This window comes from Meles meles, chromosome 7 (genome assembly GCF_922984935.1).
Source record: "Meles meles chromosome 7, mMelMel3.1 paternal haplotype, whole genome shotgun sequence".
NCBI classification, from domain to species: domain Eukaryota; kingdom Metazoa; phylum Chordata; class Mammalia; order Carnivora; family Mustelidae; genus Meles; species Meles meles.
Window position 1 is genome coordinate 140,724,400 of NC_060072.1, and position 16,101 is coordinate 140,740,500.

Here is a 16,101-nt window from a genome sequence, read left to right on the forward strand (position 1 = left end):
TCTTTCTTTCTTCTGTGGAGCCCAGTCTAGTTCATGCATTTATTATCCTCACTGGAGCGATTTAGAAAACGCCCATTTACTCATTAACTCATTTGGAGCATATCTGAGCCCCTACTATGTGCTGTGGGCACTGTGTTAGGGGTTCAAGGATAAAAAGATGAGCAGAATGCACACGGTCTTCGTCCTCGGGGAGCTCACAGGCTTGTGGAGCTCTTCCCATTGGGATACATTTTGCCGGACACCATTAGGTCACCTTACGAACACATTCTGAATCATATACTCATCCTGCACAAATGCCGACTGAAAACAAAGCAAACCAAAAGCAAAACTCTTCCCATCATTTTAAAGCTTGCAAGCTGGCTTCTACTTGCTTCTCTAATCCCCTATTTTACTATTTTCTCAACAAACCGTCAGGTTGAAAGCAGCCCGCTGAATCTCCGTTTCGGGACACTCCCGATTTGTTACTCTCTGCTTTGTTACTGCTGGGTTTTTTTTGTTTCTTTTTTTAAAGATTTTATTTATTTATTTGACAGAGATCACAAGCAGGCAGAGAGGCAGGCAGAGAGAGGGGAGGAAGCAGGCTCCCTGCGGAGCAGAGAGCCCGATGTGGGGCTCGATCCCAGGACCCTGAGATCATGACCTGAGCCGAAGGCAGCGGCTTAATCCACTGAGACACCCAGGCGCCCCTGTTATTGCTGTTTCTTTTCCCAGAAGATCTATACCCTCCATCATATTTTTCGACTGTCATACAAAAAAATGGCCTTTCTCCCTTCTGAACTTAAATATTTGGTCAATTTATGTAATACTTAATGTATTCAATAAAAATGTTTCTGACTTCTCATGGGACAGACTCCGCTAGGGACTAGGATCTAGGGAAGAGCATCCTTTCTCCTACTATGATTCACAATTCCACCTTTCGAGTCTTTTGTTTCTTAAAGGCAGGGATCATAGTACCTTGCAACCTCCATAGGGCCTTACATATTTCCTTGTTCATATGGGCGAGTCAATGATGCATCTAACAACAATGATATTGTTAGTACCAACAGGGGCATTTTAAAATTTCACTATTTATTATGTCAATAATCATCTTCATTATTCATTAAATATTTTTTTTAATGGTAAGCTATCCACAGAAACCTAATTTCACGTAAAGCCTAATTTGGGGATGAAGTCCCTTTACCGTGGACGGGGACCTTGGTGCGCTCTAATGAATTATAAGCCAGCGGATGTCAGTCTTGTAGATGCTAGTTCTATCGGTCTGAATCTGGGTGAGGAAGGGTCTCGAATGTTGTGTTCTGGTGGGAAAGTAGAAGTTCCACTATTCATGCTCCCAGTATGGAGTTCTCTTTAGAATCCCATCTGTAGCTCAGCATTACTCTTTAAAGTTACATCTCTCTCCCCCTAAAAAAAGCATGAAAAACAGAGAGTTAAGGATGAATAGTCTGGCTAAATGGTGAATTTATTTTCTCTGTTGGCTTGTGTCACTGCTCCAGTTTGGTTTTATATAGTGTTATGTGAGTTTAATGTTGCTTATTTGAAAAATGGAAACAACAGAGGATGCTTGAGTGGTTTGGGCCCAAAAGGAAATCTGTACTTTTGCCAGAAAGAAGGAAAAGGGAAATCCATAACAAGAACATTTACAAAATTCAACTGGAAAAGAAAGGTTCATGAGGTTTAAAAAAAAGTATGTATACATAAAGGTGAATTTTATTAATTTATAGAATACTGGTAGCTTGGAAAGTCCAAACCTCAGTGGAGGCTAGTGTTTCCAAAGGTGCAAAAACCAAGCCAGCTCTGAACAGGGAGAGCAAGTCTCCCACCTGGTGTTTTGTCAAAGCTCAGCAGACAGCAAAATCAAGAACCCTTCAGGGAAGCCAGAACAACTTTTTCTCCCCACAGTATACTTTCTATAACAAAGTGGTATTAAGTAAATATGAGAAAATTGTATTTAATACATCATTTTATCTTGGTGATATCTCTTTAAATGCAAAATAAAATGAATGATGGAAGATTAGGAAACAAAATTATTTATCCAAGAGGCTGCAATAGCTCTGTGAATGCTGGGGCCAGGAGTTCTCCTTATTCTGCTCTGATTTACCTTCCTGCAGGCTGTGTGTGCGTGTGCGTGTGTGTGTGTATGCAAGTGTGTGTGCATGCGTGTGTAGTTGCCCTTCAATCTCAGGAAGTGGAACTCTGACATTGCAAATAAGGAATTCTAATTGCAAAATTACATCTTCCATGGAAACCGTTTTCTACCCCTTTGCTCTGGAAGCTCTAAAGATAGGGATGCTTCCACAAACAGAATGAATGAAGCCCCCATTCTCTATGGTGACAAATTCAGGAAGCGGCAGGTTTTATCTTTAAAAAGTTCAACCGATACACAAAAGCTCTCATGCGTGCCAATAATGGAATTATCAAATTGGGATAAATGCGCTTTTAAGAATTTTTATTTTGATCATTTATTTCAGGTAACACTTGTGGATAATATAACATAGCTTTGAGTTACAGAGCAGATAAGGAAAATGTAAAAAAAAAAATTAGGGCAGGCCTTTATTAAAATTTTAAAGTATGCCTTTGCCATACTCTTATAAAGAGCCAAATAGGGTATCAAAATCTCTGGAGATCACCAGTATAATTTCTTTATCATGTTCCATTTAAAATTTAATTATGCAGTCTACAAGAAGAAGAATCTGAGCTGTTTAAATAGGTCATGCAGTGAGTAACAACAGTATTCTAAAGTTTTCCTTGTAAAGATCATTCTTTTGATAGTCTGTTAGACATCAGAACTCCATATTATAAAACGAGTGCAATTTAGTTCAGTCACTACAGGCTCATATACATCTGTAAAGAATGAAATGTTTTGATTTAGGTAATTTGGAGACATGATGAAAGGCACGTTTCTGAAAGAGCTGCCCATGTTGGATGGGCAGTGTCTTCATATACACTGTGTTTGGGTAATCATTTTTTCCATGCAGGATAGCAAGGTCAAGGGAATCCTGTATTTAATGTTTGGGGCATTTTGTTTTATTATCTTTCCCTTATTTCCATAATCATTCATAGCAAGACAAAAACTTCCGCCACTGAATAATTAACCTATGACTTAGAGGTGCGTATCGCCTCTGGCTTGCTTCTCCATTCTCCACCTCAAATTTCAACCGGCATGCAACTCTAGTTTCTTTATAATAAAATAACAAAGTTAACACTGTGTTGACCACCTTATATGTATCACTTCATTTCATTCTCAGGACTATTGGTCTCATGATCATCCCCATTTTATTTTATTTTTTTTTTATCAACTTTTTTTTTTTAAAGATTTTATTTATTTATTTGACAGAAAGAGAGATCACAAGTAGGCAGAGAGGCAGGCAGAGAGAGAGGAGGAAGCAGGCTCCCCGCGGAGCAGAGAGCTTGATGTGGGGCTCGATCCCAGGACCCTGAGATCATGACCTGAGCCGAAGGCAGCGGCTTAATCCACTGAGCCACCCAGGCGCCGATCATCCCCATTTTATAGAGAGAGACCATGAGGCACACAAAGGGGAACATATTCATCCAAGATCACAGAACTAGTAAGTGGCCAAACATGACTTGAGCAGGGGCTGGAGTTTGGCTCCAGAGCAAATGTGAAAAGCCACTTCACTAGGCTGCTTTTTACAATACAAAAGGGACCTTGTCTTAGATATGGACAGTGCTCAAATGTCGGTGAAAATAATTAGCATAAATCCATTTTGAACGGACCACTGTACGAGCTACCATGTATTGATTATTTTCTGTGTGCCAGACACTGAGCTAAACTGATTATGCGCTTTATCTTCTCACACTGACACTTTGAGATAGGTATCATAATTTTTCCAAATTTACAAATGAAAAACTGAGACAGAGATTAACTAACCTGCTCAAGGTCACACAATTAAGAAACAGCAGAGGGGCGCCTGGGTGGCTCAGTGGGTTAAAGAAACAGCAGACACTAGACTCAAGCACGTCTAAAGCCCAACCTTCTAAGCTCTATGCTAACACAAACTCAACAGCAACAGTTCCAAACAGCATAGGAACAGTCAAATTTAGGTTAGTAACTTCTCAGCCATTAAGATGATTGTTTCTGGGTGCCAAGTGTATAAAGCAGGGAGCAGCATGTGCAGGGTAAGAGAAGGCAGAAATCATACATCTGGTCTACCACTGGTTCTCAGGAGAAGCCTTCTTCAGTGCTTCCTTGCTCCCTTCCTACTACCCCCCAAATCTCCGAATCTATGTGTTAAAGCCCCAACCCCTAATGTGATGGAATTAGGAGGTGGGCCTTTGGGAGGTAATTATACTTAGATGAGGTCATGAGGGTGGGGCCCAAACGATGTGATTAGAACCGTTAGAAGAGACACCAGCGAGATTTCTCTTTCCCCCCACTCTCAGCCATAAGAGGATAAGGCAATAAGGCAGCCATCTGCAAACCTTGGGTCAGGTCCTCACCCAGACACTGAGTACTGAATTGGCCAGCCCCTTGGTCTTGGACCTCCCAGCTTCCAGAACCTTGAAAAGAAATGTGGTTTAAGCCATCAGTCTGTGCTGTGGTATTTTGTTACAGCAGCCAGAGCTGACTAAGATACTAACTCAAACTTGCATGCATTCATTCAAACCTTTATTCACTCAAATGGTCAAAGACTGATACAAATATTTTGTTCAGGCACTGCTAGGCACTGAGGATGAATAGTGAATAATAATGGGATCTCAGTGTGGTTTCTGCTTAGTGGAGAAGGTGTCTAAGTCTTCCATTAAACTGCAGTATCGGATGACACAAATGCGAGGATAGGAGTTAGTACCCGGGGCTTTGGAAATTAACAGAAAGCGTGTAAAACCTTTCAGGACAAAGAAGGCCTCATAGAAAAAATGGCATCTAAGATGTGTGGCTTCTTTTTGATTGTTCGCTAGGTAGTGAATCTGACAGGGAGGGTTCTGAGGATTGTAAGGTCTTGGAGTATAATGGTGTCCTCTGTGAGGAATTTTAATTCCCCCCCCCCAATCCATTCTATTAATTTGCCCAGCTTGCTCTTTAAAAACATTGGAGAACTTCTCTGGATGAACAGTATCAAAGAGAATAACAGCTCCTCAGACTGGTGTCTAAACTCCTCACATCAACCAGTCATCCCCTAAAGGGCTCTTCCCACCTCCGCACACTATCCAACAATAAGGCACCACTTCCTGTTGCCTGCATGCCATCCCTGGGCCTTTGTGATGACTTTCCCTCTGTGTGGAGTGCACAGCCCTCTCCACCAACACATGCTTCATCCTGACTCATCTTCTCAAGTCATGCTCAGGTTGATTCACGATGCCATATGATGCCATCCTTGTTTCCTCCAATCAGAAGTGCCTCATCTTATTGCTGAAAGCCCTTAGTGGCTTTTGTTTGTTTATCTGAGTTGTCTTATCTATCTTATGGCATTAAACATTTTCCACCCAGCACTCTGATGAGCTGTGCCTGCTACACCAGACTAAACTACTTCAGGGGAAGAGACAACGTTCTGTTTGTTTTCTACCAAAGAGCCTACCACTGTCCTTTGCATACAGTACTTGATGTGTCTTTGCTGAATTAATGAATAAACGATAGATTTTCTGAATGTTCAACTGCATCAGGCTTGGGTCCCAGGAGAGTTGGGGCAATTATTCTTTCTTAGGGATTATAAAAAGACATGAAATATTCATCAGTTCCAGATTACTTAGTAAGAGGTTGGCCTGGAAATACCCACATCTTTTTTTCCCCCTGCTTTCCTTACTCCCCAGTCCCTGGAAAACAATTTTCTACTCTCTGTTTCTACTCTCTGTTTCTATGAGTTTCTTCATTTGTTTGTTTTGTTTTATTAGAGTCCACAAATAAGGGGTACCATGCAGTATTTGCCTTTCTCTGGCCTATTTCACTTAACATAATGTTCTCCATATCCATTCATGTTACAAATGGCAGAACTCCTTCTTTCTCATGGACAAATAATATTCTAGTGTATGTATGTATCTATGTATGTATATATGTAGACACATCTTCTTTATCCACTCGTCTGTTGACAGACATTTAGGTTATTTCCATATCTTGCCTATTTTGAATAAAGCTACACTGAACATTGGAGTGTAGATATCTTTTTAAGATCCTGTTTTCATTTATATTCAGAAATGAGGCTGCTGGATCGCATGGTAGTTCTATCTTTACTTTTTAGGGAAAACTCCATACTATTTTCCACAGTGGCTACATCAATTTACACCCCCAACTACAGTTCACAAGGGTTCTCTTTCCTCCACATGCTCACCAACATTTGTTATCCCTGGTCTCTTTGATGATAGCCATTCCAACAGGTGTGAGGAAATACCTCATTGTGGTCTTGATTTACATTTCCCTGATGATTCGTAATGCTGAGCACCTTTTCATGTACCTGTTGGTCATCTGTATGTCTACTTTGGAAAAACAACTCAGGTCCCCTGACCAGATTTTAATTGGATTGTTTGTATTTTGCTATTGACTTGTGTGAGTTCTTTATATATGTTGGATATTAAGCCCTTATTAGATATATGATTTGCAAATATTTGCTCCATTCTGTAGGTTGCCTCTTCATTTTGTTGATGTTTCCTTCGCTGTGTAGAAGCTCTGTAATTTGATATATGGTCCTACTTGTTAATTTTTGCTTTTGTTGCCTTTCTTTTGGTGTCACCAACATTTTTATCTTCTAATTTCTAAAGAAGATCACGTTTCATATTGAAGACAACAAGAAATAGGAGATTCTTTTACTTACCAAAGCCTTCCATGGGGCACAGACATTGAACTTAAAACCCAGTGCCCATGACTGAGAAATATGGCCAATCAGAGAGTTTAGTCTTGTTCTTCCACTACGCGGAATCTGTTCAGTTCAAATTCCAAATAACAAAGATCAACTGAAGACTAAAATTCCATAGGTGAAACTGTAATATATGACTATTATCTCTGATAGTCACATAAAAAAGCAGTTCTGTCTTCTTGGTAGAGGATCTCCAATAAAATCCTATGACATATGCTGGCGCTCTAGAAATTGGGGGTTCAGTTACAATATATTTGATATTTATATTCCATAATCATCGCAAAGCAGGTATAGACAAAAGATCAAGTTGTTGGATTAAAATATAAGAAAAAAGTCCAAGTTTTTCTTTCATGACTTTCATCTTTGGCCCCTGCCTCCAACAGCTAAAATCTCATAAAACATGGCCTCAGAGTTACATACTTAATTATTTCAAGCTTTGTTTATTAATTATCCTCAATGAGCATCCTGACCTCTTGTTGTTGTGCTATAAGAACTATTGTAGCACTTCAGCTACTTCTACTAAGGTCTATTCCATTGCTTTATTTTCCATAATATTTAGTTTATACAAGGAAAGCGGACTATGTCAGCAAAGAATTAAAATGCTTTCCCTTTTTCAAAAATAGCCACTAATAGTACATGATTGTGCTAAAACCTCCATTAACATAAACCTTGCATATACCTTTACTCTCCTATCCAAAATCAAGGACTAGCTCTGTTTAAGCATCATGTATATTAAAACCCCCGCTGGCCATAACTAATTTAGTGCCTCCTTTCCATTCAAATAGTTGGGTGTTTCACCATAATTTAATTAAAACACATCTACCTAAACACCCTTCACCATTAAAAAGGATCTTGAAAGACAAGCTTGTAATGGGAAACAAACAAACAAAAAAAAAACAAAAACAAAAACAAAAAAAACAACCAACTGTTCAGAATGCTAAATTGTTCTTTGCTACAGCAAAATAAAAGGCAGGGAGTCACCTATGAGATTGAAAATGATCATTTTCACAGTTCAAGAACGAGCAGCATACATTCCATTTCCAGGACACTTCCAGACAAAGAGGGCAGCATGAATAGTACTTGTAGCCAGTTTAAATATTTGTTTTAATCCCAACGAGATCATTGGTTTTAATGTGTATAATATAATTACAATGCTTAGTGCACATTGCTCATATAATCTAATTTTTTCTGGTGACATATTATTCCCGGGCTTTAATTTCAGCAATGGCAAGAACTCAAAAACACATTTAGGTTATCATTAGTAACGAAAACAACCCTGGTACCTGTTCGAGCACCTTGTGCACATATCTCATTTCAACTTCAAAGCATTTTTAACTACCAAGACACAACCCACTGCTACATGATTTGTACATTTTCACCGAATATCATCAACCAGCAGCCAGCCACTTGAAATTAATGCCATGTAAAGCTATTAAAGTTGAAATTCTCCACCCCAGTGCAATATTTGTAAATGGCCTTGCAGAAAATATCAAGACAGTCAAAGCCGATGAAAACCAAACCATAAAACTGCTTTCAAATGCCACTGTCTTCCTTCCCAGCCATATATCGCTAGTTAGCAGTTGCCTGAATTTTCCATTTTTCCTAGATGTCAAAGCATAAGCATATTTTTAGGACTCAAAGGATAAAAAACACAAAGTGTCATGTTCCACTCATCATTAGCCGACCCTCAAACAAAATAACTGCAGGTGCCTTGTTCTAAATAGCACCAAGGTTTTCCAGGGCTCATTTGCACTTCGCCAGTGACAGACTGGAGAAACGTGCAACAAGGCAGGAAGCTGAAGAACGGACTGAAATCTACAAGACTCTACAAACAAATGAGTGCTAGTGAAAAAAGTAGTTTGCCGCCAGCAGAAGGATTCGTCACCCACGGTATTAACGTTATTTCATGTTAATGCGAGGAAGAGAAATAATTTTCAATGGATAGGTCCCACACTGCCCTGGAGAAAGTGAAGTGATACCTGAGACCACATTAGAAGAAGCATAATTGAGGGAGAACTGCCATATTATTTCTCACACCCTAATTGCCGTGCGTTACAATGATTGCGAACTGCAGTTAGGATGGGATTGTTGTCGTGTTTATTTTCAACACGACGCAACATTAGAATAGCAACAACCTGTGGGGGGAAAAAAAAAGGTAGGCTCATTACCAAAATACCTCCCCTCAAACTGCAGAAGGGATCGGATCCTCCCTCTAGTAATAAACCAGCTACAGTGAAAGGTCCTTTGCAGTGAACATGGGCATTGTCTTTTGGTATTCACAATAGAACACGCTACTTAATAGAATTCAGGGTGCACACCAGGTCTCTCAGACATCTGAGTAATTTTTATCTGCGTGATGATAGCTCCATGTGGGTTTCATCTAACAATAGGAGAGTGGTCTGCTCCTCAGCTGGTCTAGAAAAGTTGAAAGTCATTCTGCATTCCATTACTTTGAGATTAACTTCCTCACCACAAACATGGGCAGACCCACAAGTCTCTCTCTCTCTCTCTGAAAATGACAAATGCTTAGGTATTCACCGTGAACTTTCTCCTAGCGAAAGCACAATGACAAACAAACCCAGTGGGGACATACACACCAGAACACACGTCCACTTCGAACCCCGTAAACCGGCACGCGCTTAAAAAGTTTCTTTGGGATGGTATCCAAAGAATTAAGACATAGAATAATTTAAATATTTGGATCACAGTAAACAGGTTTTGGTTTTTTTTTTTTTTGGCAATATTAATCATGAGCCTATAAGCAAAGATTTTCTCTACATAAAAAAAAAGCAACCAAATGTGCTTATCTCCTGTAACAGATGGTGACGATATGTACTTTCTCCCTATTCCTAGTGCTGTTCATTATCACATTCTGCTGGCTCTTCTTCTTGTTCTCAAGACTCTCATCATTTTCATTTCTAGCAGTTCCCAGGCAATACCCTATGCCCTATTCACTCATTCATAAATGGTTACGGAGCACCTTTTAAAATGAAGGAAAGGTGCGAGGTGCTGTCTATGATGCCCACTAAAATACCTCTTAGAATACTGTCACTCCTTTCTTTCTTTTTTTTCTTTCTTCTAATAAACAGTGGTAATCATTTTTGATAGCTAGTTGCCTACAATATACATCCGGTTAATCATATCTTATTTCATACAATGACATAAAATATAAAAAATATATAAAGCACACGGATCAATGTATATATTGATTTCTTTTCCTGGTCAGATAATAGTACTAAGTATTTGTTTTAATGACAATAAGAAATACAAAAGTATTTATATTATCACCAAAACTATGATGTAAGTTCTTTCACGGAAGCTCCGAATTCTTTCCTAACTCTGTAAGTCATTGGACGCAATCACCATAGTAGACACGTGGAAGAAAAATACAATTCATTTTGCTTATTCCCATGAATATAATAAAGGAAGCAACATGTTTATGGTTCCTGCAGAGAATATAGCATATATATATAAATGATATATATATTATAAATATAAATATATATATAATATAAATATATATAAATATGTATAAATAATATATATATAATATATATATATCTCCAAATGCATGATATAACTTTCAAAAAATGAGAATGATTTCTCTAAGCCATACATGGACATTTCTCTCATATCTTCTTGGTTACATCTCTTATGTGTGACTCATACACAATTTTTGGCATTTGCATCATGAAATATGAGGTCTTAAAAATCTAATGTGAGGAAGAGAAAATTACAAAGGCCTCTCCAAGAAGATACAGTATTTCTTTTGAGGTATATCAGAAATCGTGCAAAACCAGCCTGCTTACCTTGGTAGACTTCCCACTAACTCGGTAGTTGTCTCTCTGGAGGAGAAAAAGAAAATATGTATGATTAACTTACTTCGGTAAATCATAAAAATTTGTTTTATAAAACCATAACACAACATGCCAAGGCATGGTAATATCATATGTGTGAGGGAGAAAGAATTCAGGATGCACACCAGAAATTTACAATCGACTAACCACATTTCTCATTAGTTCCCATAGACATTTCAATGGTTACTTTCAATGAGATTTCACACACACGCAAAATATCTACCCCTGCTTTCTGTTTAAAACATTAAAATCCGACAATGTACAACATATAGGAAGAAAATGGGAAGGGAAGAAAATCCCCAACCACCTCATAGGTATTTTCCAGTTAAACAAAGCACTTGTATTTCTTTTTCCAAGAATCATTTAGGAACAAGTTTCTTTAAGCATGGGTCTTTGTGTAGATGATCACTGCCACCTGAGGTTCATGAAAGAACAAGTACAGCACAAAATCCAATTCTTCCAGTGGCAAATTGCTGTTTTCTATTTCTTCATTATAGTGTCCTACCAGGTGGGATTTTTGAAGGCACATGCTATGATAATTCAAAAGGCACGAAAGACAAGTCACTAATTGAAAGCTTTATAGTGTACTAATAAGAACAACTAGAGACAGATTTCAAAACTAACTTTTTCCTAATTGCAATATCCTATCTTTCAATCAAGAGATGCCTTCTTGGAAATGACAGGAAGCAAGGAGTGAGAGGTTGAGACGGAGGCTTAGTGATAAAAGTGGAGGTGGGTTAGTAAAGGTGCAATTCTTAGGAACAGTGGTACATAGTATTCTTCAGGTCATATAGTTCCTGTAAGAATCTCATTAAAGATACAAACCCCTTACATAGGATAAAATAGCAATACACCCGTACATGGGCACCAAAATATGGTGCACAACTACAGAAGGTTTGTGGACCTCCTACAACTACCATGTGTACTCTGGATTAGGAATCTCAGCTTTAAACTTACATTGTTTTTATTCATATTGACCATCCAAATAAAGAACTTCCTCCTCCAGGAATTTTCTCTGCAGAGAATATTATATATATATATATATATCTATATATATATATATATATATATATATCTATCTCCAAATGCATGATATAACTTTCAAAAAATGAGAATGATTTCTCTAAGCCATACATGGACATTTCTCTCCCAAACCTCTAAAACTCTCTCCTACCTACCGTCTGTGACAGTCCCTGGGCTTGCTGCTTCCTATAGAGTCATACTACCTTAAATTAACGAATGATTTATAAATGAGTGAATGAAGCTGGGCTCCTATAGAAATAGTCTTTCCTAAATAACCAGATACTTTTTTTTAAAGATTGATTGATTTATTTTAGAGAGGGAGTGTGAGCACAAGTCGGGGGAGGGGCAGTGGAAGAGGGAGCGAGAGAATCATAAGCAGATGTGGGGCTCCATCCCAGGACCCACGAGATCATGACCTGAGCTGAAAGCACATGTCAGATGCTTAGCTGACTGAGCCACCCAGGTGCCCCAAGAACCAGATAATATGAAACTTCCAGCTTTGATTGCTATAGAAACGAGTTTTTGAGAAAAAGCTTCCATTCCTTTAGCAAGAACCACAGTTGAAAGTTCTGTCTGTGACACTTTTCATTGCTTTATATGTATTCCTCTCTTCTAAGAATTCCCTGCCTGCAGTAGAGATTTCTCTTTCCCGACAGAATCAGAACTGTGGGTACCCCAGCTATGAGACACCCCTCCCTTTAGTCTTCCTTTAGAACATCGATCGCAACAAGCATCTTTTAAATTCTATTTTAGTATTTATTATTTTGTAACTTGAGGCCAACATTTGTGAGTACTCAATAAATATTTGTTCGATTTGCAAGGAATGAATTAATGAACTCTTCTGACCTTCTTGTTGCCCTGGAGGGCTAGATCTATGTTTTGAGCTTGCTCATAGTAATAGCAGCATCCCAGGGTCAAGGTACGTTATCTTTCCTTCTTTCTAATCTTTTAACTCTTTATTTTGGCTTTCCAGATTATATGTACTTTAATATTATGAGTCCCCCTTGTATCTTTTTTAAAAAAATTTTTTTAAGATTTTATTTATTTGACAGAGATCACAAGTAGGCAGAGAGAGAGGAAGGGAAGCAGGCTCCCCACTGAGCAGAGAGCCCAATGCGGGGCTCGATCCCAGGACCCTGAGATCATGACCTGAGCCGAAGGCAGAGGCTTTAACCCACTGAGTCACCCAGGCGCCCCTCCCTTGTATGTTTTTTAAAGATGCTGGACATACATTATAATATATCCACTACATCCCACAGTAGAGCAGCATTTCTCAGCCTCAACTATAATGACATCTTGGGCCAGATATTCCTCTGTCATAAAGGCTGTTCTGTGCATTTAGGATGCTTAGCAGCAGCATTGGCCATTACCTACTAGATACCAGTTGTACGTACCCACCTTCCCCTCCCACTTTGTGACAAATAAAACGTCTCTAGACATTGCTAAATGGCTCCTGGGGCAAAACTGCTATCGGTGGAGAACCTTTGCAGTAGAACAACAGAATTGAAGAATCGGTAATTGACTTCTGTTTCAAAACCTTACTGGCTTGAGAAATATTCTCCACTCCCATGGAAAAACATGGCGGCTGAGCCTGGTCAAGAATGCCAATCTCACTGGGTCGTGGCGCCTCCTAATCGTGCGCACTAAGAGTAGGCTTTGTTTGCTCCCCAACCAATTTATGTTAGGGAGACTCATTCTTATTTTCAAATCTAATTAAACAAGATACAAAACAAATGAAAACTGACCGTGGAAGAGTTCTCATTTCTTTGAAATCAAAGTGATATTCTTTGGAAAGAGTAAAAACGACGAGTAGCTTATGAAAAACTGATCTTGAATTAAGACGAGGGGCAAGAAAACCATAAATATTGGGGGACGAAAGATGTGATTTTCACATGTGTTTTAAGTTCTTGTTCCTCTTCAAAAATAAACTAGAAACAGGTGGTCAGTTATAGGTGTGATGTATGCATGAAAGACAGTGCAGGACTCCATGAGGGGGGGTCCACGCACTCAAAGTGTCGGCCTTACTTTTAGCAGAAAAAGCCTACGAAAGAAAATTCTGCTCTCCACATAGGAAGTACCTACAGGGGAAATTTATGTTTTACACAACTGTGTACTCAAAAATTTACATTAGAATTACATAGGAGAAGTAATTTTTTAGTGAACATTCATGAATGTATGAACACAGTTTAAATTATCAGATGTTACTTAAAAAACCCAATGAGTCCATCAAAGCATGTAGCTCCACGATTTCAAGAAAGAACACGGAGAGGGAAAGAAGCATCGTATCTGACTATAATCATGCAGTTGAGCTCACCAACCAAATGCCATTTTCGAGAGCAAAAACATCAGCGCTTTTAAAGGGACAACCTGTTCATTTTTACCCATTTGCTAATAAATAATCTGAATTATTCACATTTTCATGAATTTATACCTTTTGTAAAGAAATCCTTGAGGAAAATACGTTTATCATAATATGCTATGCTTTATCTAGATAACGTTCCATCAAAACCCACTTGAGAGAACTTAACAAAGTATCATACAGAACATTTTTGGGGCAGTGAAACCACTCTGTATATGGTACCATAAAGGAGGACACATGTCCTTATTCGTTTGTCCAAGCTCATAGAATACACAAGGCCACGAGTGAGCCTTAATGCACACTATGGAACTCGGGGTGATAATAATGAGTCACTGTAGGTTCATCAATGATATCGATCCCGGTAGGGGACGCTGATAGTGAGGGGAGGCTGTGTATTTGTGGGGTCAAGGGGACTATGGGAAATCTCTGTACCTCCCTGTTAATTTTGCTGTGAAACTAAAACTGCTTTAAGAAATAAAGACGAGGCTTTTTTCAATGAACTTGCATGGGGTTCCAGTGTCCACCATTACCATGACTTTCTGAACATAAATCATCTTCAGCACTAATATCTATGCAACATGTTCGGTGAACACTTAGCATACGTTCAATGCACACACCGCGCTGGGTGCTTTCAGAGACACCAAGATGAATTAGATCCTGAATCCTTCTTTCCAGCTGTTTATACTCCAATAAGGGATATTATATCAGGTATAAAGGGGTGGATACTTTTGAATTTTATACTACTGAGAGCTCCTTTAAGCCAAAGACCATGACTTACTTGTTATGTTGAATACTCAGTCCCTAGCAAAACCCAGACACCCAGTTTATGTGAGTGGAACAGAACCAAGAAACATTTCCATTCGCAGGTAATTCCCACCTCCTACATTTATTTCTTAAAATGCCTGTTGGAATTACAGCAATGCACTAATTTCCTTTCTTTTGGTACCATTACTAAGATAATCTGATTTCATGAAGAGAGTAGAAGGCTAAGAACTAGGCGAAAACAATGATGACAAAAACCAACAAAGCACACTTCCGCATCCCAAGACATAGAGCTGTCCTGGGGGCTAAGAAGGAGACTAAAATGATGGAGGGCACGCGACAGGTTGCATATCCTTGGGCAATTTCTTCTGCCTCCTGGCTCTCTAAATCCCAGAATGTAATAACAGTGCTGCCCTCTGATCTGGAGTTGCTGAATCAATCACCAATGTGAACAAACAAGAAATCTCCCTGTAAGTTTGAGGTTGTGCTATAAATTCAATGTTATAAAAAAACAAAAAACAAAAAACAAAAGAGACAAGCACCTTTCAAAAGCAGATGAGTGTCCCGTGGGTATTATACAGCTTTTCTTTTTTTGTAGATTATTTAGCATCCCTTAAAAAAAAAAAAAAAACTTTAAGTATGTAAAGCATTCGCCGATTCACAGTGATGCCAGCTTTTATCATCTGTCTGAAATAGCGTTCTTCCTCATCATGTCCTATCCCTTTCCATTCCTGAACGATGCAAACAGTTCTTTTTTTAGGAAGTGTTGAAGCAAGAGCACACCATCCATTTCTGAGCTTGCCAGTTTCCAAAATTAGCTGACAACTATAAAACAGAGGACAAGAGCACCCATGCTAATTGTGTGGCAGCACGATAAATATTTTGAAGACCTGGAGGCGCCTGGGTGGCTCAGTGGCTTAAAGCCTCTGCCTTCGGCTCGGGTCGTGGTCCCGGGGTCCTGGGATCGAGCCCTGCATCGGGCTCTCTGCTCGGCGGGGAGCCTGCTTCCCCCTCTCTCTCTGCCTGCCTCTCTGCCTACTTGTGATCTCTGTCTATCAGATAAATAAATAAAATCTTTAAAAAAAAAAAAAAGATTTCAAATATTTTGAAGACCTGGAATGTTTCTCTCCAACAGTAGGTGCCTTGGATTCTTCTAGAAGTCTCAAGACTTAAAAACTGTTAAAATCCATTGTATTTTTATTGCGTGTCCTGAAAGTGATTTAACGTTTCGGTCGTAGAAGAGGTGAGGTTTTCTTTAATTAAGAGTGAGAGTATGACCACGAGGCAGATTTTTTTT

At 39.0% G+C, this 16,101-nt stretch overlaps 1 protein-coding gene across 2 annotated transcripts in view; it reads right to left on the reverse strand.

Moving 5' to 3' along the window:
• CELF2 (CUGBP Elav-like family member 2) overlaps positions 1–16,101 on the reverse strand; it is an 829,878-nt gene that overhangs the window by 392,048 nt on the left and 421,729 nt on the right. For both annotated transcript variants that reach the window (XM_046013183.1, XM_046013181.1), the window contains one exon: positions 10,613–10,648. The gene's annotated coding sequence lies outside the window, so the exon portion shown is untranslated. The remainder of the gene's footprint in view (positions 1–10,612; positions 10,649–16,101) is intronic.